At 47.9% G+C, this 17,421-nt stretch overlaps 1 protein-coding gene across 2 annotated transcripts in view; it reads left to right on the top strand.

Annotated features, from left to right (window-relative positions):
• The first annotated feature begins 6,404 nt into the window (after positions 1-6,404).
• Positions 6,405-17,421, top strand: part of Nmnat3 (nicotinamide nucleotide adenylyltransferase 3) — a 112,893-nt gene continuing 101,876 nt past the window's right edge. Inside the window, exon 1 of one of the 2 annotated variants that reach the window (XM_051140488.1) lies at positions 6,405-6,551. The gene's annotated coding sequence lies outside the window, so the exon portion shown is untranslated. The remainder of the gene's footprint in view (positions 6,552-17,421) is intronic. The other variant, XR_007830102.1, reaches the window with a different exon arrangement.

Raw genomic sequence — 17,421 nt, forward strand, 5'->3', positions numbered from 1 at the left:
TTCCTCTCAACATCCAAAGCCAAACACCTTTCCCAGACGGTGGAATGGAGTGTATCCTAATATCAGCCAATCAGAGGGCCTCTCTCAGGATTTGCCCCCATGTGCTGAGGCCAGAAGAAGCATCTGGAGTTTAATCACCTATCCTCGCAGTGCATCCTAATTAGGCCACTTTCACTTAGGGCTCATTTTCTAAAGGTTCACACCCTAGCTTTTTGGAGCCTTCTTACTACCTCTTTCTAAGATGAGGTTGTCAGTCAGCCAATAAGTTCCGAAGGGGCATTCATGCCAATCAGGTCCCTTCTACTCAGTGAGAAGAGACTATAGCTGCTGCTTATAACACACAAACAAAAATCTGACTGATGAGTTGTTGTGTGACCTTGTGAAAAATCACCTTCCTGCACTGAGCAGTAGAGTTCATCATCAAATGATGGTTAGTCCCAAAGGGTCTTCTTTTCTCCATGACTACTGTTTGATTACTTCCGGATGACCATTTGGTACCAAGGAGGTCCAAACGAGCATCAAAGCCTCGACGCAGGTCTCAACAGAGGCTCTGTTAGGAAAGCAAATTTCAGAAATGGGGTGCTGTGACTGGAACAGTTCTTTAGGACAGCCAAGCCTAGGTAGAGCCTTTGGTTATGAGTGGTACTATAGCCCGAGGTTTCCAGGAACAAACTTGCACTAGCTGGTGTCTTTCTTCCCTTAACTGCAAGTCTGTCTCTTCAGCTGTGTTTCATTGTAAGCATCTAAATTACACCCGTGAGACAGGACTCAGGGAGCATGCACTGTCCAGGGGAGGGCCTCCTCAGCTCACTGCATCTGTCCTACAAAAGCTCATCGTGCAGGAGAGATGAGTTTGTAAATTCAGACTTTGTACCTTCAAGGAAAAATTATTTTGTTAGAACAGCAAAGCGGCCTCAATCTGGCCTTATGTTCTAGAAAAAGCTCATTGCTTAGCTGCATTTAATAATCCATGAAACATCCCCATTAGCTTTGGTGTGAATTGTACGATTGCCTGAGTAAAAACAAAGCGAGGGGCAGAAATACAAAACATGCAAAAAATGAAAATAAGTGAGATCTTAAATATTTGATCAAGGTCTCTATTTTCAGGTAGGCAGTTACCACCATAGGCTCTCGAACACCAACAGAAACCATGGAAAACCATACTGAATTATTCAAATGACCAGGGGAACCTTTTCTTTTTTTCTTTTTCTTTTTTCCTGTTTACTACTTTTAAATGAGCATGCAGCCTTTCAAGCTAACCTTTACTTAAATATTTTAACACCGACACCGGGTCAAATATAAAATAGCAGAATTTCTCACTCAGAAACCCAAGCTGTAATTGTGAACCAGCTCACAGAACACAGCTCAGCCCCCTTCCTGTGTTCCAGCAGTTTCTCATGTGGGAAGAACCGGGTCTATGCTAGGTGAAAGTCCAAATTTTGGATTTTTGAACACTCTGGGTCCCAGGCACTTTCCTAGGAGAGGGATTATATCAGGAAGACTCAGTTCCTCTTGATCATAACATGAGACAGATTAAAAAGTGCCACAAAGGCAGGTTAAAAAAAAAATAATATGAAGGGAGGGTGTGGGACCCTAATGGCTGGGGATTGACAGAGGAAGGGTTGAAGAGAGTTGAAGAGACTTAATGAGGACAGCAGAGGTTGGCTCCCTCCTCTCCCCAATCTGTCAAGAGAAAGTCGGCTGCCCGCCCCGCTACCAACCCTGGTAAAAATGTAGTACACTGACACTTGTTTGCCTTTCTTACAATTTCCCCCTTCAGACCCCACCTCCAACCTCTGAGTATGCAGATGAAGTGTTTTTCAATACCCCTGCTCTGGCCAATTGTATGGGGCCACACTAACCTTGCCCCAGAGACCCTGCCCACCTCCCCAAGGGGATAAAGACACCCTCCATAACCTGAAGTTGTTCTCCGAAGCTGTTCCTGAGTGTGTATCTTCTATGTGTGTGCACTCACTGCTGATCAAGGCCTTGCTTGTACCCACCTGCCCCTGCCTAAGCCCCCCCCCCCCCTTCACTCCAATGAGCGAAGAGCTTGGCTATCTGGAGGGGGATCCGGCCCCAGACGCACAGGGCTGGTGTATGGGAATGTTTCCTTGAGGGCAGCCTGTTGATTGGGAAGCTGAGAAGTTGAGCAGGTGGCCTTGAGAGTAGTCAGATTATGTCCACCAATGGGTGAGAAGTGCCATACAGGCTCAGTGTGCCTGCTTTACTCTTCTTGCTGTGACTCCACACCTGAACAGACAATTTAAAGGCCTATAGTTTAGAGGGATGAGGCCACTGTGTGTATGTGCTAGGGAAGGCATGATGGCGGAAGCAGATCCTGGTGGGAGGGCCTGTGGTGTGGCTTGTTCATAATTCGCCAGATCAAGAACACAGAGGAAGGATTGGGAGGCAGCTGCTATAATAATCAACGCCTGTCCCTCGTGGTGTGGCCTATGTCTGCCTTAAGCACCATGTTCCAAAGTTTCCACAGCCTACCAAAAAGGCTCAGAGTGGGGATCAAGTGCTCAAAACACAAGCACACGGGGACATTTTATGTTAAAACCACAACAGTGTTTGAGAAAGAACAGAAAAACCAAGGAGACTGAAGATTAGGAAGGACCAATTGCACGATGTAATTACAATGTGCTGTGGGCACTCAAATTCCTATGTAGGTTATGGGGGAGACTCCGGGTTTTAACCTAATTGTGATGGAAGCCAGTAAGGGCTTCTGTGTGGTGTGGACTGATTCAGAGTTTAAAAGCCTCCTTCTCGCTCAACACAGAAGCTTTCTAATGGCCCTGTTCAATAGCCGCAAAGGAAAGACCTGGCATGAATGTCCTCTGTCTGGTCTTTGGTTGTAAGAGAGCACCCACCTTCTAAAGCACTCATAGTGTTTGAAAAGCCTGCCATCTTTGGTCATTTTAAAAGTCTACCAGTCTCCTTTCACACATTGTATTTTTCTTTATTCAACCAAAGCTTGTTCTTTCTGAATGAGAACTTAGAAGTCAAGGCAAGAACACCTCATCTAAGTGCAGAGGTTGGCCAGTCAATGGTCCCATGCAGAGGTTGGCCAGTCAATGGTCTCATGCAGAGGTTGGCCAGCCAATGGTCCCATGCAGGGGTTGGCCAGCCAATGGTCCCATGCAGAGGTTGGCCAGCCAATGGTCCCATGCAGAGGTTGGCCAGCCAATGGTGCCACGCACAGTTCTTCTGAGGACCAGTTCTTCAGAATGTCCTCAGAACATAGCCTAACATGGCCCCTCTCAGCTAGCTATTCACTGATGGCTGCCCAAAGTACTCCCACAGAGGGAGACAGCCTCAGAACGTGCTAAGTGGCAGAAGGCAAGAGCAGAGCAGCACTACACAGCTGCTGATCTCATCTTAGTAAGAACAATTTTATGTCTAGAAATAATTTCTGAATTGTTTGAAAACACAAGCTAATTTGTCAGTTCCTTTTAATTCCTTGGGGGTGGGGAGCCTGACTCCTGAAAGTTTTCCTTGGGTGGGACAATCCCAAGCCATGCTCTGCTTTCTAGACTATTTCTTTAAGATTACACTCCAATTCTAATCACCTGCTAGATAGGTGAGCTGGCTTTACACTGCCTCGTCACAGAGCTCTCTCCCTGTTCTAGTTGCATTTTTTAAAACATTTTTTATTGAAAAAATAATTCATATTACATCTCATTTTCTATCCCATCCCATGCATCCCTCCCCTTCCTCCCTCCCTCCCACTTTCACCCCATTCCCCTTCCCTATGACTGTGACTGAGGGGGACCTCTTCCCCCTGAATATGGTGCTAGGGTATCAAATCTCTTCTTGGTAGTCTGCTATCCTTCCTCTGAGTGCCATTGGGCCTCCCCATCAAGGAGATATGGCCAGATATGGGGCACCAGAGTTCGTGTGAAAGTTATTCCCCAGTTTTCACTTAACTGTGGAGAATGTTCTGTCCCTTGGCTCGATCTGGGTAGGGGTTTGATGATGACTGCACGTATTGTCCTTGGTTGGTGCCTTAGATTGAGCAGAACCTCTGAGTCCAGATCCGTCCATCATAGTGTTCTTCTTGTAGGTTTCTAGGACCCTCTGGATCCTTCTATTTCCCTATCTCCTCTAATTGCATTCTTATACCTCATGAATAAACTACTTTCACTCAAAGGCTTGTAGTGTAGTCACTTCTGAGAGACCCGGGTACATAGCCTACATCAAATCCTTGTCCTTTCTGGGATGGCATTTCCTAGATGTCTTCCTTTAGTAAGCAGCAGGGTCATAGAGAAATTAAACTTACCCATAAGCTCCCATTATCCTTATGATATTGTAGCCAGCTGTTACCACAGTCAAGGGATCTGGTTACTGGCCTTCTGGAACTAGGCACCTATCCAGACTGAGTTTCTCAGGCCTGCCTCTCTTCCCACTATGTTAGCTAAAGCCTGGCTGTTGTGTGCTGTTCTTACTGCCTTCCAAAAGTGGTGCCACACACCGCTTCTTGTCCAGGAAGCCAGCATTCTCTTCAGCCAGGAGAAGTCACTGTTCAAGCCCTGGTACACATCAGTAAAGAATATCCTGAGGACACTGTACACTTAGCTGTTTTGCCGCTTAAACCTCCTCCGAAGCCAGTGAGGTGGAGGGTTGTTTCTGCTGATTACAGGAGAGAACACCGAAACCTGAGTAGGGGAGGCTGCGAGCTCAAGGTCACTTTATGGAGGCACATTGTATCCTAGGTCCTAAGAAGACACCCAGAATGCATGGGGTCTACTACCTACCTGAGTCAGGAGGTATCCTTTCCCTGGGGCCTTAGTGAGGCCAAGACAAAGGTATAGCCTTTCCCAAAAGCCTGGGTCCCAAGAGCCTGGGAGCACTGTGAGGGGCTGGGGACAGAAACAGGGTCTAGAGACAGCTTCATATAGCACTCCCCATGCAGGAGTTGCTTGCTTTGTCACTGTGTCCAGGAGGAGGGGGAAATTAATGTGTAGCAGTCACAGAGCCTTGACATCATCTTTTTTTTCCCCCCACTTCAACTCACTTCATTAGGATTGAAAGATGCTGGTGAACTTGATCTTCAAGACTCCTTCCTGCAAGATCCTTGTGAGCGCTGGGCAGCTATAGAGGGTTATGGGGAGGCTGAGAAACCACATTGCATTAGCAGAGCAAATTAAGGTTCTAAATTACACAAAGACCTCGGGGAGAAGGGCCTGAATCTCCAAGGATTTGGTTGTAATTTTTTTTAGTATGAATGAATATACTCACTAGAAAGCCTAATTGTATTTTCTTCCTAAAATAGCCCTCATTTTCCCATCCCCCAAACTGTGTCAGCTTCAGGACCAAGCCCCGCCCTCTCCCCTCCCCCCTTCTCCCTCACCAGGGCAGAGCTGGAGAATAGAGAGGTGTAAATGTGTCACAAGAGGGAAGCAGGGCACAGGAAGAGAGTAAATCCTCATCTAACACGGCAGAAAGTCAATAGATAAATCAAGAAATCGCTATGTAAGCTCTTTTTATCTTTTTTTTTTTTTTTTTTTTGCGACAGGAAGTGACCATCTAAAGAAGGGACTGATGAAAAAGGAGGGCTGTGGTGAAACAGAGCAGGAAGGGCTTGTTGCTTTCATTACAGGTAGCTATTCTATACTTTAAGAACTGTTCATACATCGTTTAATATGTTTTTAAATTCAGACTTTTGTTTTGTTTTGTATTTTTGTTTTTTCGAGACAGGGTTTCTCTGTGTAGCCTTGACTGTCCTGGACTTGCTTTGTAGACCAGTCTGGCCTCGAACTCATAGCAATCCGCCTGCCTCTGCCTCCCAAGTGCTGTGATTAAAGGCGTGGGCCACCATCGCCTGACCTCAAACTTTTAAAGATAGTGAAAATTGGATAAGTAAGCGCAATACAAAACCGAAAAATAAAAACAAACACAAAGCAGAAACGCCAACGGTTTCAACCTACTGGGCACCTGAGGAGCAGGGGCGGGGCATTGGGCGTGGTTTTAGGCCGGCGAGAGGGGCGGGGCTTCTCCGGACCCACCTTCGGGGGAGGGGCAAACCTCGGAGCCGAGTCCCTCGGGCTCTGCCTCCAGCAGGAAGCCGGGAGCTCAAGGTCAAGTTCACTCTGGGCCCCGCCCCCAGCCTGGGTCAAGGAAAGTTAGTCTTGGAGCTGTTTGGCGGGTGACCTGATCCCCACCCTTGTCGAGCAGCAGCTCCTCCGTCCCTCTTGAGGCCCGAGACTCTCCAGGTGTCGCTGCGGAGCCCCGCGACGCTGAGGTAAGCATAGCCAGTGGACCTGGCCGCCCGGTTCTGCCCGCGTGGGTGCTCACGAGGCCCTAGATCCCGCGTTCCTCCCGGGCCCACGTGACTCTCGGCGGCTGCGACTCCGGCGCGCGCGCGCGCGCGCGCACACGCGGGCGTCAGGTGGCTGTGGAGCGCAAAACCGTGCCAGCTCCACGGTCAGGCTTCTCAGGGAACGGGATCGGGCTGCCACGGGTTCGGATCTCTCCTGCAGCCCGAGTACAGTGTGTTAGGCGATATTCTCCTTCTATTGGCCTAGCATGGAGCGCGGGGATCTCTGGTAGGGAGACCTACAGCAAAGATAAACCACACACGTTAAAATATGCACGTTCAAGTTAGTAGGGGCTGTGGAGGTTAAAACAAAACAAAACAAAACAAACAACCCCAGTGTTCTGGAGTGGTTTTTATCAAGTTTCCTGCATGCAAAACCTGCTGGAACTAAAGCTGCCTGGTAAATTCTGGAATTCCAGGGTGAGGACACTGGGACACGTTTTATCAGGAGAATAAATGTGGGCTAGGGAAAGAGGTTCGGAAGGGTTGGCCTACAGAGAGCCCGGGGCCTGCAAGTTCCTGTACTGGTCAGATTTCGTTGACATAAGCAAGATTCTTCTGGAAAGACGAAACCTGGATTGTAATAATGCTCCCATAGAGCGAAGGTGGCCTAGAGCAAATAGGGTATTTCTTTCATTGATGATTGATGTGGGAGTGTTCAGCCCACGGTGGGTGGTTCCACCACACCCCTTACCAGAAAGGTGGCCCTGGGCTGTAAAAGCTGAGCAAGCCATGGCAAACAAGCCAGAAAGCAGTGGTCCTCCGTTGGCCTCTCCTTCACCTCCGGCCTGGATTTGTATCATTTAATGGACTGTGATGTTAGAAGCGCAAGCCAAATAAAGGCTTCCCTCCTGAGTTGCGTTTGTCACAACCCTTGTTCTAAAATGGGATCGCTTGTACATCTCGGAAATGGGTTTGTAGAAAGCAGTCGCCAGAGCTGTTCAGGACAGCAGCCAGTGCAGCAGGGATGAAGATGTCTTTTGCAAGGAAGCTAGGCTCCTCAGGACTGACCTTCTGATGGCTCTCACAGAGCAAGCCTACCTCCCCTTCCTTAGTCCACTCTCTTCCGACACGTAAGTGCACTCTTAAGCTGAGGGCTGGTTCGACCATTCCTCTTTGAAACACCTGGCTCATGCCTTTTCCTTGGCCCTAAGGGGGTCAGAGAAGCTAGACACAAGACCTGCTCTCCTGGAGCCTCTGCAGGGTTGGCCATGTGCCATGCTGACCTCGAGCCTCGTGAGGAGAAGCTGCCTTGCTTCTGTTTAGCCCAGTGGTCCTCACCCTTCCTAACGCTGAGACCCTTTAATACAGTTCCTCATGTTGTGGTGAACCTCCAAACATAACATCATTTCATTGCTACCTTATAACTGTAATTCTGCTCCTGTAATCGTGATGTGCATGTATCTGATATGTGGCCCCCAAGGGGGTTACGACCCACAGGCTGAGAACTGCTGGTCTAGGGACATGTCTCCCAGCAAGCTCTGCCTGGTCCTGCCAGCCCCAAGAGCCCCAGAGTACATGTTCCCACTCTTTCACCAAGCTCTCAGTGCTTGGTGTCACTCTCTAAAATCAGCCAGAAGGCAGCTTCCCTTCTTCTCAGCTTCTCTGCTGAGGACCCTCAGAACTTGAGGCTAGCACAGATTTGAGGGCATGCTTTGCACCTGTCAGCTGCTTGGCATTTACGTATGTGTGTATTTATATTATTTCTTTTATATTTTTAAGGTTATAATAAAATTACATCATTTCTCTCTTCCCTTTCCTTCCTCCAAACCCTCCCATATATCCCTCCTTACTCTTTCAAATTCATGGCCTTTTTCTTTATTGTTGTTAATGCACATATATGTATTATATATTACAGTATATGTATATATGTATAACATATACATAAATAATATATATTACACATATATATGCATTAACAACAACTAATGAAAAAACAGGCTTGGTATATTTTATTCCTTGGATGATTCCGATGTCTTCTGTGGTCTTGTCTACACCACTGATGTAGAGTTAGGATTTGATCTAAGAGAACAGAATGGGGAGCCAGAGATGGGGAACACAGTTAAGGGAGGAGCCTGTCACCATTGGTGGGTTGTGGTCAAAACAGGATTATTAATGGGATGTCGGAGGGAAAGGAGAAAGAGCAGCCATGGTGCAGCCCCTGTGTTTCCCCTCACAGGCCATGGCAGTATGCTGGCCAGGAGAAGAAGAGAGGCTTCAAGTTGGTGGCCGTAGTCCTGCGACTTGCCAGCCTTGCGGCTGATCTGAAGAGGGAGGGTGCTTATCCTTAGCAGGTTCTTGGCATACAGTTCTGCTCCGAAGAAATACTAATCTCCTATGCTTTCCTTTTCCAAATAAACTAAAGCAAGAATAACAGTGCCTGCTCTTGAGGCCGCTGGGACCCAAGTACCCAGAAGCCTTGGCGTCATACCCTGCATGGAGGAAGTTTCTATGCTACTGGTCTTGCCTATTCCTTATCTCAGCAGACACTGGTGCAGTGGAGGGGGGGGGGGGTTTAGGAACTGGGCATGGTGATTAGTGAGGGGTTGAGCTATCTATGGCAGTCGTTCCCCACCCCCACCAAAAGCACCAGCCTCCAAATGTGAGGCATGCTCTGTCTACATGATAGTGGACTCAACACTTCAAAGGCCCAAGAGTCTGAGAAAACTTGGGCCAGAAAAAACACAAAAGAAGAGGGGAAAAAACCCAAAGAAACTAGCCAAAAGTTCTAAAGTTGCCTTCCGAGCTTAACTCATGACTGGGTGAGTCCCCTCCCCTGCAAGGGGCTACTGTTGCCTCATTGGCCTCTTTATAAATACAGTGGTATGGTTAGGATAACTGCCCAAGACTGATCTCATTCACTAAGTAGCTTGGGAGTGGTGAAGCACTTAACCCCTATACAGGACAGCCATGCTCAAAACACTACAAACAGATGAATGAATGAAGAAATGAAAATAAACCCCTAGAACTTTTTGAAGTGGTGTGTGTGTGTGTGTGTGTGTGTGTGTGTGTGTGTGTGTGTGTGTGTAGTAGGAAGTTAAGTATGAAAGCAGAGAACAGTAATGTGCTTCAGTATTTGCAGAGGACTAAACACCGTAGGAGGCAGCCTGATGGATGACCCCCCACCCCCTCCCCCACCCCACTCTGATTCCCCCAGCCCCCCACCCCCGGCTTTCCAATCAGATTACACAGTCTATGGCCAAAGTCTTAGCATCTATAAAATGAGAATCGTATGCACCTAATAGTAAGCAAGATAGGCACATGAGGGGCTAGCCTCAGCACCTAGATAGAGTATGGGGAAATCTAGTCAGTAATAGCTATTTTTATATTTATCAGTCCTCCCACAGATGGATCACACACTACCAACCACAAGGAAAACGAAGGTCACCAATGTGTGGCCTCTGTTCCAAATCAGTCCTTTCTGGTAACAGAGGCACTTCAGACAACCAGACCATGTGTGTGAAGGGCAGTCACCCTCATGTGTGTTTCTCTTATTACTTAAAACACTTGACTGTGGGGTGCTTTTTCTTTTATATTTATTTATTTATTTATTTTCTCTTATTTTTTATGGTTTTTTTTTTTTTTCCCCTCCATGACAGGCTTTCTCTGTGCAGCTTGGCTGTCCAAGACTCGATTTGTAGACCAGGCTGGCCTCGAAGTCATAGTGCAGCTGCGTCTGTCTGTCTGGGTGCTGGGATTACAGGTGTATGCCACTGTGCCAGCTCTTTTTCTTTTATTTTAGAGAATATAATATAATTACATCATCTGTCCCTTCCCTTTCCTCCCCTCCAGCCCTCCCATATACCCCTCTTTGCTCTTTTTCAAATTCATGGCCTCTTTTCTCATTAGTTGCTGTTACATGCATAAATGTATATACATATATATTCCTAAATATAACCTGCTCAGTATGTATAATGTTACTCGTAAAGGAAAAATAAAACGTGAAAAATCATAATTTATGTGCCTTTTGAGTGCAGGTGTTTTATCATCTAGATAAATCTTCCATGCATCTATGTTAAACCACTTTGGGCTGTCAGAGCTCTTAAATAAAGTGGCTTGTCCTGGCCAGTGTCTGTCTGTGATCGTTTATCACCGCTCCCTGGTAAAGATGGACAGATCCCATTTCACAGGGCAGGCCTCAGGCCAGCATCTCCCTCCCGGTGTGCTAGCATGCAGACCCTGAGGGGATAGTGCTCAGCCAGCACAGTGGGCTGGCTGCACCTTCCCTCATAGGTGGGGCTCGGTTTACTTCTTTCTCTGTGGTGCTGGGGCTTGAACCCATGACCTCATGCATGCTAGGCAAGGGCTCTTCTGCTGAGCTGTGTCCCCAGCCTCAAAATAGCCAGGCATTCCATGGCCACTGTGGATGTAGGAACACACTGGGGACATCTGAGCTCGCTCTCTGAGGTGATGGGTGAGAGGGTAATTGTGCCTGGCATGAAATGGCTCGCATCTTCAGAAAGTCATAGCTGTCTGATCTTGCCATCCAGGGGTGCCGTCTCTATGCCTGGCCTCTTGCCCAGGGAAGCCCGCTCTTCCTGCTGCCCTGCCTCTGGCCACAGCGACCCCTGAAATCTTGATGCATGGGCAGCTATAGAGCCACAGCTGGGTCAAGGAAGCCCTCCTCAGTCACTTCATAATGGTGGACGCCTGCCTGCAGGTCCCAGTGCCACCTCTGTTGGCTGGAAGGCTTCCACACCCGTGGGGCCAAATGTTCCCTGGTCCCAGCACTGTACCTGGCCTATTGTCTTGCCTCCCTCTATCCGTTCCTTCCACAGACCTCAGACAGTGTCCTGGGGATCTGACTAGGGACACAGATGGCAGTCTTAACCCTCGTGAAGCCCATACATTGGAGGCAGGATTAGTAAAGACAGACATGAGCACATAAGCAGACGCCCAGCAGCGAATCATCAAGGTGGTTATCTGTCCAGCAGCAGAGGCCAGGGGGTTCCGAGACGGCATGTGAAAGTGGGCCTGCGGATGCTGTTGTTTGGAGGCTTATACTCACAGAACACCTGCCTTTGAAGACTACTATAGGGCATTTTTGTACAAATTCTGATGAGTGGTGATTTGTGAACTTATCGAGAATGTGTACTTTTAAAATGGTGGGCCTCTGGCTTCTAAGCAGAAGAGTAAGTCTTGTGTTCACTGCTAGTGTCTGTGCAGTTCTTGTTTGCGTCTTGTCTCCTCAGAAACCCCAGGTGCCATTACCGCCCATCTCAGGCTGAGTCAAAGCAGCAAGTGGGCGCTGACGCACCTAAGGGTGTCTTTGGTGAGGTGGGTGCTGGAGCCCTCTTCCTTCTAAGTGACAGAATGCCCAGAGAGCTTGTTTTCTCCTGTGCCTAGGTCCACCAGGTCAAAGGTCCACATAGATGTTACCATAGGGCAGCCAGTGGCCTGTCATCTCAGAGGAAGGATGGCCACCTGTGCCTACTGCTGGCCCCCAGGGAGGGCCTTGTCTGTCTACCCCTGTGTGAGCTGGCTAAGCTGGTGGTGTCGGGAGGAGCCTGGCCTTCCAAGAGTAGTCACTTGTGAGGGACACCATGCCTGCCTTCAACTGGTAAGCCGTGACCTGAATGCCTATGGAAAATATTATCTTTCTATGCCCGAATATTATTAGAATAACATAATTTGCTTGGCCAGAGATGTTGACAAGTGGAAATCTTAGAGAGCCGAGCTGCCTGTTTGCCCAGAGCAAAGGACAGAGGCACACACAGGAGGCCCCTGACTCCTCCTGGTGGGGAGTGTTTGACTGCCACACAGGCCAGTGGGGAAAGGCCAGATTCCCAGGGCACGGCTTTAATAGGATTGTAATTGTGTGGCTCATGGCCACGGAGCAAAGAAATAGCTCTGGCAATCTCCCATCCATAAAGGCTGACACGCAGGAGGTATTTATGCCTCCTGAAAGTGCATGTTAAGTGGTAGATATTTATGAAAGGGGTGCCGAGAAGTAAATGTGTCCATCAGTCAACCTGGAACTCTTTAGAGCTCCTAAGATGCTTTTAAATTAGAGCCAATCTTCCCTTGCCTTCCACCTACATCTCACACACACACACACACACACACACACCAATCCCGTTCCTCTTGTAAAAATGAAGCGCCAAGGCCTTCCACCTACAACACGCACACGCACACGCACACACACACACCCCAATCCCGTTCGTCTTATAAAAACAAAGCGCCAAGGCAGGGCCAAGCATAGACAGGAGGTGGAACTTGTTGCAGAGGAGAGTGAGCATACTCATGGTGACTCTTTCCAGATCTCAGTGTTCTGGAGGTGGCAGAATGTGGGACAAGGAGGCTGACAGAGTTCAGCCTAACTGCGTCCAGGGAGTTTGCTCCTGAGGGCGCAGAGAGGGGTGGTGAAAACAAGCAAGGCTAACAGCCTCAGTCTGAGCTCAGCAAGGGGCAGAGGGGAGAGAGTGGATGCCATTGTTGTGCGAGGCATGCTGCGGAAGGCTGGGAGTTTTGTCTGAGCAGGTGATCTTTGGATCAAGTACCTGGTACATGAGCCGGTGTGGAGGAGTCTGGCTGGAAATTGGTATTCTCAGTGCTGATTTTAAAGATCAGAAGTAGGTGTTTGTCACAAGAAAACTATCCTTAGTAGCTGAGCCTGCTTAGATTCTAATTCTCCATCTGGCCTCTTTTATGAAACTATTATTGGCCATTTTTTGTCTTACTGTTGTTTGGAGGGGAGGTGCTAATGTCTGCTCCCCACTACACGGAAGAATTCAGAAAGCTGCCGATGTTTGAAGGAGAGGGGCTGCCTGTTTCAGACCTCACTGAAATGTGACTGCCTCTGAGCTTCTGTGATTCTTCCTTAAGAAAACAATCTGAGTCTAAAATTCTGAATGAAAATCAATACCTATCATATCTCATCTCTGTTAACTTAAAACATCTATCTTGATCTAAAAACTTCTTAACCCCTAACCAACTAAGCTTAATTGTAAGACTAAACTATCTGGTCTTCAGCCCTGTCAGAGACTTGAGAAGGAATAAAACTTAATTTCCTGAGAGACTCAACAAGATAGGAAAGATGTTTTACTTCAAGTTTGCCAAATACAAATAGCCAAATCACTATGAATGTAACATTTATATAATTCCTGATTGTTTCGTGGTTCTTCCTGCTGTATTTTATTTTATTTTATTTATGTGTAATAATATAAATGTATCTGTTTTTAAAAGAATCATAATTTTAAAAACTTGGAAAAAAAAAAAAAAGCAATAAAAGAAAACAATCTGGAAAGTGGGAAGAGCCGAGGTATGGTGACAGTCTGCCAGTCATCATTTGTGATGACGAAGACTTGGGCATGGCCTGAGTGACACTGTATAGGGAGAAAGTGAAATTATGGGGTACCACGTTGGTGGAGTCCTGTGCAGTGCTGAAGCCTGAAGCCGAACCCCCACCTACAGAGAAAGCAGAAGGCGATTAGACCGAGCATGTTGAGAAAGACAGTGTGCAAGGGCGTCCTAGGGTGAGCAGTGGGGCAACGGATACTTCGTTTTCATGACTTCACGTCTCTATTGCTGTATTATTTCTGATGGTTACTTTTGCCTTGCTGTGACCACAGTATCTGACAAAAACTAATTAAAGGAGGGTTTTATGGATCCTGATTTTGTGGATCCCAGTCCATCACTGTGGGAAAGGTAGAGCAAAACGGCTCATGGCAGTGGGAGCATGCAGTAGTGGCCGTTCACATGACAACCAGTCAGGAAGGAGGAAAGAAACCACCAGAGTTCCTTCATGTGGGCCAATAAGGTGAGAGAAAGGGGAAGAAACCAGAGTCTAGGTGTAACCTCCAAAGCTTGTTCTCTTATAACCCTCTTTTGCCAGTTGGTTCCTACGTTTTCAGGGTTCCATAGCCACCCCACCAAAGTACTGCTGCTGGCTGGAAGTAAGATGAATGGTGCCACGGAGAGGACTGGTTGTCCTAAGCAGGGATGAAATGCAACAGGACAAACCTGAAATACTGTGTATCCACATCTAGCATCTGGGGCATATGGTGGCACCCTCTGAGTTCCCACAGGCTTGCACAGCCCCGCCTGCATGGCCTTGCTGTTTGAAGCCTCCACGGTTTTCCTCTTGGGCCGACTCTGCCTGGTACCTGCCACTTTTCTTCAACAGATGCTCTATGCCCTCCACATCGCTAAGATCCCTTGGGTTTCCACAGAAGCGTTGGCTTTACCCTCAAAGAATTACGCATCAAATTATCATGAGCTCCCTGTAAGGAATCTTACCAGCCCATATGTGGCCTAGCCCACTAGGTGTTCCTTAGAAACCTAAGTGCAAGCTTACATAACGTTGTGACTTAGATCCTGCTTGCTTGCAAACCTGAGACCATGTGGGCAAAGCGAAATTCTGATATAGCTGCTCCCTTTGGACCATGAAGTAGTCTCTGTGTCTCCTTCAACTCTTGAACCAGGAAAAATCACTTCCCTAGGCTGCTCTGAACGAGCAGGGTACCCTGGAGGGTGCCTCTGACTAAAAGTACTTTCTTTGAAATTATTGCAGTCTGTGAGAGGCGAGAGAGATGCCATCAATTCCCAAAGTATTCTCAAGGTGCATTTCCTGTGGTCCTGGTACAGAGAAAAAAGTGTTTGGCCTCTCCTTAATGGTGTCAATCTTTTAAACACTTACAGCCTCATTGTCCATAACTGTAAACACACCCTTTTCCTAGCCAAACAAACTGCAGGGTTTTCCAGTCCTCTTGCTCTATGTTTTGGTCCCAGTTTTCAGCAACAATCATGCCAAAGCCTGAATGCTATCCTGTCTTGAAATTTCCTCTGCCAAATTAATCAATCTATTACTTTGTTAAACCCTGCTAAAAATTATCAGTTGATGTGTATATGGGTGATTGGCCTGTTTATATGTATGCCTAGTACCTGTGGGGGTCAGATGAGGCTGTCAGACCCCCTGGGGTTGGAGTTGCAGACAGTTGTGAGCTGCCATGTGGGTGCTGGGTCTCAAGCGTGGGTCCTCTGCAAGAGCAAGGTGTGCTGTTAACCACTGAGCCAACTCTCCAGCCGCCTAGTCTATTACTTTTTAACTCATCCTTAGTCAGGTTTTCTGGTGGGCAGAGTAGACAATTTGCTTTTCCCCAGAATATAATACAGATGGCTACTGCTGCCGTTCCTATGGAGTCCATACTCCCATTTGAACCCTGGCCTTCGCCACTCACATTTCCGTCAGCATTAGGGTCTTTTGAATTCTCACCAGAATGACTTGGTCATCTCTGTGTACCGCATGCTAGGACTTCACTTCCTCCCATAAACAGCTCCAACGGCCCAAGACCCACAGGCTAGCAATGTCTCGGCATTCACTTCCCTGGAGCAGTGTTCTGTTCTAATTACTTTTATGTCATTTTGAACACTGTACCTGACAGAAACTGTTTCCTGACCTTTCTGATGGGGAGGACACAGTGACACAGCTAAGTTCATGGTGACTGGGGTGTGTTGTGGGGGCTGCTCACATCATGGTGGGCCAGGAAGCCGAGGGACAGGAAGAAAGGAAAGATTGGATATAACCCCCAAAGGCCCGCCCCTGACGAGCTCCTTCTGCCCACCAGGCCCTACCTTCTAAACATGCCAGGCCTCCCCGAATACACCAGCAACTGGACATTCAAAACATGAGCCTAGAGGGGCCGCAGTAGATGAGGCAAGTTAAATGATGTTCTTTTCTGCTGTTTGCACTGTTGTGGTTTTCCTGAATTCAATCTTCCAATAGGCTCTTTTCCTTTGTTCGAGCTAAGGTCTCACTCCGTAGCCATAGCTGGCCTATAACTTGCTGTGTGAGATAGGCTAGTCTTGAACTTGCGATGATCCTTCTGCCTCAGGCACGTGAGTGCTGCATTAGAAGTGTGTGCCATCACATCTAGCTCAATCAACTATTTTTGAAGTGGGCTTGGCTCTCCACCTCAGTGTCTGTAGTTCAAGGTCATTCTGGGTCCCCTGAATGAATGGCTCATAGGTGTGCTCTCCCCAGTACTGTGGACTTAAGAGTCTTGGGATTTTGAGGTTTAAAAAAAGGGCTAACACCTGTCTTGGTATCCACTGATTTAAGAGGGGTTGATTGGAGTTTTGAGAGCATTGTTGGTGACATTTCAGCACCCTCTTTCCCCAAGATGAGTGCAAGTACATGCACAAAGACTCCCCCCCCACACACACACACATGAGCATGCAGCAGCACTGGGCCACCCCTGTACAATGTATTATTGTACAGGCTTTGATGCCTCAGGAGCTGAACACCACGTCCCATACTCCTCTGTGTATCCACATACTTTCTCTGCCTATTCTTGGCCAAAATCCCACGCACAGCCAGCCATATGTCCTGAGTGGCATGCGTTCAGTCAGCCAGACATTGGGGATTTACCATATGTCTTTATTTGAGATGTGGATTTGAGTTTTATTTGGGAGAGGGTCCAGGAACTGCTGGCAGGAAACGGGGGAATGAGCCAAAGATGTCCTCTGTCAAACAGGGACCCAACCTGGGCAACCAGAATTTAACAGAGGCTACAGATTATCTGTCCCGGAGTTGTCCTCTCAGGAGGCTTGGGGACTGAGTGCGTGCGTGCACGCGCACACACACACACACACACGCGCGCGTGCGCGCGCACACACCACTCCCCTCGGTTACTGGTTGGGCATCTTTAGGGGTGAGTTAGTCATCAGATCCTAGGCACCGGGCAGAGCACGTGGGCAAGGAGCTGCAGATCCTGGTAGTTGGAAGTCAGGCTGGCTTGCCTCAAGGTGGCAAAGCCTGCAGCCAAGGGCACATCATAGGCTGTAATGCTTAACACCACAAGCCTCACCTGAGTACGAGTCTGAAGGTGATCCAGGTCATTGTTCCACACTAAGTCACAGCCAGACACACCAGGTTGAAGACAGCACTGAGCAGAAGCCAACACAAAACGTGTGAGAAGACAGCCGTACAAAGAATATGGTCTGTTCCCAGGGAGTAGGGCTGGAGCCCTAATATTGATTTAAGAGGCAGGATGCCAGTGCTATGCAGCTGTGCAGTTAGAGACCCACCACTTCAAAAGGAGGCCTGATGGGGTAATCAGATTTATCTGTTTCGTGGCAGTGTTTTCCCGTCTGTTGAT

This window comes from Acomys russatus, chromosome 32 (genome assembly GCF_903995435.1).
Source record: "Acomys russatus chromosome 32, mAcoRus1.1, whole genome shotgun sequence".
NCBI lineage: Eukaryota > Metazoa > Chordata > Mammalia > Rodentia > Muridae > Acomys > Acomys russatus.